We start from the raw sequence: 4549 nt of genomic DNA, 5'->3' as shown, positions 1-4549 counted from the left end.
GGATAGGAGTATTAAATATGCAGAGGCATTTAGGGGGCAATGTTAAATTATAATTTTAGTGATTTGCTATAGTAGAGAATGATAAGGTTATTGCATTGATTTATACTAACTAATCTCATGAGTTCTTGTTGAGTTTTGTGTGGATGAAGTTTTTAAGATTTAGGGAAACTGTGATATGAGAGGAATGGAGAAGACACAAGAGCTCAAGCTTGGGTATGCCCAAGGCATCCCAAGTTAATATTCCAAGAAGTCTCAAGCATCTAAGCTTGGGGACACCCCGGTAGGCATCCCACCTTTCTTCATCAACAATTATCGGTTAGCCTCGGTTGAGCCTAAGTTTTTGCTTCTTCACATGATGTGTGCTATTCTTGGAATGTAATTTTTTTGCTTGCTATTTTAATTAAATACTTAGATCTGAAAGTTTTTAAATAATAGAGAGTCCTCAAATAGCTACCTATTTACTTAACTACTCATTTGATCTTCACTTATATCTTTTTGGAGTAGTTTGTCGAACACTCTCATGCTTCACTTATATTATTTCGGAAGTTGATAATAGTGATGACAATTTGCACAAGCTTTGAAATTGGTCCTAGTATAATGAATATCCAAGAAGGATATAATAAAAACTCTCATGCATATCATTGGATATGATAAGTTTGATTCCTTGCAATAGTTTTGCGATATGAAGATAATAATATGTGAGTCATGTTGGTGAGTAATTTTGCTTTAGTAAGAATATTGGTGTTAAGGTTTGTGATTCCCTATGCAAACATGAAAGTCAATAGTTATGCAATGAAATTACATCCTACTTGTGGTGCATTATTCGGTGTTAGTTATGCTCAATGCTCCTTTATGTAATTTTTTGTTTCTTGGTTGGTTTCTTCTCAATCTGTTTCCTAGCCTCCATTTGTACTAAGTGGGAATACTACTTGTGCATCCAAATTCCCTAAACCCAGTTTTGCCACATGAGTCCACCATTCCTACCTATATGCGGTATTCCCGTGCCGTTATAAGCAAATTTGTATGTGCCATGTCTAATTTTCAAAATAAATTTGCTTTTTGTGTGCTCGTACCGCTCATGAAGCGGCAGGGGGTGGCCAATATTTTCCATGCTAGATGTGTTATTCTCAAGATGAGTGTTTATTCACTTGTCATTGCACGGGAGTACGACAAAGGTATTAGGGATGCCCAGTCCTGAAATGAAAAAGAAATGTACTTTATGTTGTCAAATAATAAATTCCTTGGAAAGTGTTGGTATGGAGGGCACCCATGGATACGGCTAGCCATGGATTGTGAAAGAATGGTGGAAAAAGGAATAAACTTTATTTTCTGTTTGGGAACCGCCTATGATATATCTAGCATGGAAAGTGTTGGGAATTACTCTGTCGTTTTAGTTGACGGGAAAAGTATGCCTCCCAAAATCTCTTATCTCTCAATTTAAGCTTTGAGCTCTGGCACCTGGGAAAATCCCTACTTCCCTCTGCGAAGGGCCTATCTATTTACTTTATGCAATTTTTATTTTTATTTGAGTCTCCATCTTCTCTTATAAAGCACCAACTAAGGGGCACTATGATCGTACTTGAGCATTGGATGTAGCCAATATGCGAGTGTGTTTCATGAATGGATCAATGATTGAGCATGATGGGCTAGGGATAACTTGCTTTAGTGTTGATATTTTGAAAGACATGGTTGCTTGTTGATATGCTTGAGTATTGAAATCTTCATGTCAAAACTAGACTATTGCTTTGAACCATATAAAAGTCCATATGTCCATGCTACAAAATAAAAGAATGTGATGAATATGATAAGTAGCATTCCACATCAAATATCTCGTATTAAATTGCTACTTTATCATGATGAGTTTTATGAGAAAGAGTTATTGTTATGATGCTAGGAAAAGTGATTGAAATTATCATTGATCAAACTTATGCACTTTGCTAGCATTCACACTTCATAAATTATTTCTTCTATCATTTACCTACTCGAGGACGAGTAGGAATTAAGCTTGGGGACGCTGATACGTCTCCAACGTATCTATAATTTATGAATTATTCATGTCATGTTTACAACAATTTTATATGGTTTTGGTATGATTTGCATGGAACTAACCAGGACTGACGTTGTTTTCAGCAGAACAACCGTGGTGTTGTTTTTTGTGCAGAAATGAAAGTTCTCCAAATGAGCTAAAACTTTTTGACAATTTTTTTGGAACAAAGGAGACCCCCGAAGCTTCGTGGAAGGACCAGAAGATGAAGGAGTAGGGCACAAGACACCAGGGCGCGCCAGGGGGCCCAGGCGCGTCCTGGTGGGTTGTGCCCTCCTCGTGGCCCATCTTCGCGTGATTCAACGCTGAAAAATCCTATAAATACCAAACCCCCCAGAAATAACCCTAGATCAGAAGTTCTGCCATCGCAAGCCTCTGTAGCCACAAAAAAACAATCTAGACCCTGTTCCGGCACTCCACTGGAGGGGGAAATCATCACTGGTGGCCATCTTCATCATCCCAGCGGCCACCATGATGAGGAGGGAGTAGTCCACCCTCGGGGCTATGGGTTTGTACCAGTAGCTATGTGTTTAATCTCTCTCTCTCGCTCTTGTGTTCTTGATGGAACGATCTTGATATGTTGGGGGCTTTGTTAATATAGTTGGATCATATGGTGTTTCTCCCTCTCTATCTTGTTGTGATGAATTGAGTTTTCCCTTTGAGATTTCGCTCTTATCGGATTGAATACTTTTATGGATTTGAGAGCACTTGATATATGTCTTGCATATGAATACCCGTGGTGACAATGGGGTATTATTTTGATTCACTTGATATATGTTTTGGCACTCAACTCGCGGATTCCCGAGGTGACATTGGGGTAATCTATGCATGGGGGTTGATGCACGTTCTCGTCTTTGTTTCTCCGGTAGAAATCTTGGGGCACTCTTTGAGGTTCTTTGTGTTGGATCGAGTATTATGAAGCAGAAATTGTTTGATGCGTATCGTATAATTAACTCACGGATACTTGTGGTGACATTGGAGTATCTAGGTGACATTAGAGTTGGTTGATGCATATCATATGGTGTTATTTTAGTACGAACTCTTGGATAGATCGAACGGGAAGAATAACTTTGTGTTATTTTAGTACGAACTCTTGAATAGATCGAACGGAAAGAACAACTTTAAGGTGGTTTCGTACCATACAAACAATTTCTTCTTATGTTCTCCGCTAGATAAGAACTTTGGAGTGATTCTTCATCGCACGTTGAGGGATGGTTATGTGATCCAATTATATTAGCATTGTTGGGAGATTGCACTAGCGAAAGTACGGACCCTAGGCCTCATTCTCAAGCATTGCAATACCGTTTGTGCTCACTTTTGTTACTTGCTACCTTGCTGTTTTTTATTGTTGCTATTACAAAACCAATATCTACTACCATTACTACACTTATATCACCATCTCTTCGCCGAACTAGTGCACCTATCCAATTTACCATTGTATTTGGTGTGTTGGGGACACAAGAGACTTTTTGTTATTTGGTTGCAGGGTTGTTTGAGAGAGACCATCTTCATCCTACACCTTCCACGGATTGATAAACATTAGGTCATCCACTTGAGGGAAAATTGCTACTGTCCTACAAAACTCTGCGCTTGGAGGCCCAACATGAGTCTACAAGAATAAAGTTGTGTAGTAGACATCACGCCGCTCACCCAACAAATGTGTATCGCATTATGTATTCACTGACATGTGGGACCAAATGTGAGCAAACCGACGATGGGCACACTCCATGCGTCTGCTGAGTGAGAAGAGAGTGAGAGAGAGAGGAGGGCCGAGCATGGCCTCTAGGAAGTTGGGCGACAGTGTGAGGTGGGCCATATGTTAATAAAGTACTACTAGTAGTATCATACTCCTTGAGAGATAATGTGTTCGCTCTTACGTAACCAACACCTCGATATAGTGCGGTGGCATGGGCCAGAACAAGCATTCACGTCTATGGCACACACCACCACTACGAGTCTCATCTGACATCAAATTTCTTGGAGTCCATGCTAGAGCTAGCTTTTCAGCATCCTCATTTCTCTGACTCAGCCAATGCACGACGGGCGGGTTGGGAGTTTGCCGATAGTCAGTTTGCTCAACTGCGGTCCCACTTGTTAGTGAAAATGCAACACAACATGCGTTCCCACGTGAGCGCCATGTCAGACCAACCGTGTGGGGGCGAGACACGAACACGACAGGCTTTTCCTTTTGAACTTCTCGATTTGTGCATGTCATCCTTTTGCAGGGGCCATGCTAATCTTCTCTGTATCGTTCCAATTTTATCGAATGTCCCCGAAGGGACTCCTTTTGAGCTTATAATTTGTAACATTTGGTTCTGCTCCTTGGCGCAACCGATAGATAGAAATAATGATTTTCCCTCAAAAAAGGCATATATTATAAGTTTGGTAGATTGGGTCATGCATACACGTAAACTACGAAGTTGAGAGAAAAGGTGAGCAAGGGATCACACACGTCTTTATTAGCTAGAATGAGAATGTGATTCGATAAGAATTAATGCCACGACG

General features: G+C 40.3%; 1 non-coding gene across 1 annotated transcript; it reads right to left on the bottom strand.

Moving 5' to 3' along the window:
- Nucleotides 1–4223: 4223 nt before the first annotated feature.
- On the bottom strand, nt 4224–4326 carry LOC120972927 (U6 spliceosomal RNA). The gene has a single exon (XR_005767061.1). It is a non-coding gene; the product is annotated as a U6 spliceosomal RNA (small nuclear RNA).
- Nucleotides 4327–4549: the final 223 nt, after the last annotated feature.

Source organism: Aegilops tauschii, chromosome 1 (genome assembly GCF_002575655.3).
Source record: "Aegilops tauschii subsp. strangulata cultivar AL8/78 chromosome 1, Aet v6.0, whole genome shotgun sequence".
Taxonomy (NCBI): domain Eukaryota; kingdom Viridiplantae; phylum Streptophyta; class Magnoliopsida; order Poales; family Poaceae; genus Aegilops; species Aegilops tauschii.
Note: the sequence above shows the minus strand (reverse complement) of the source record. Positions and strands in the feature narration are given on the sequence as shown.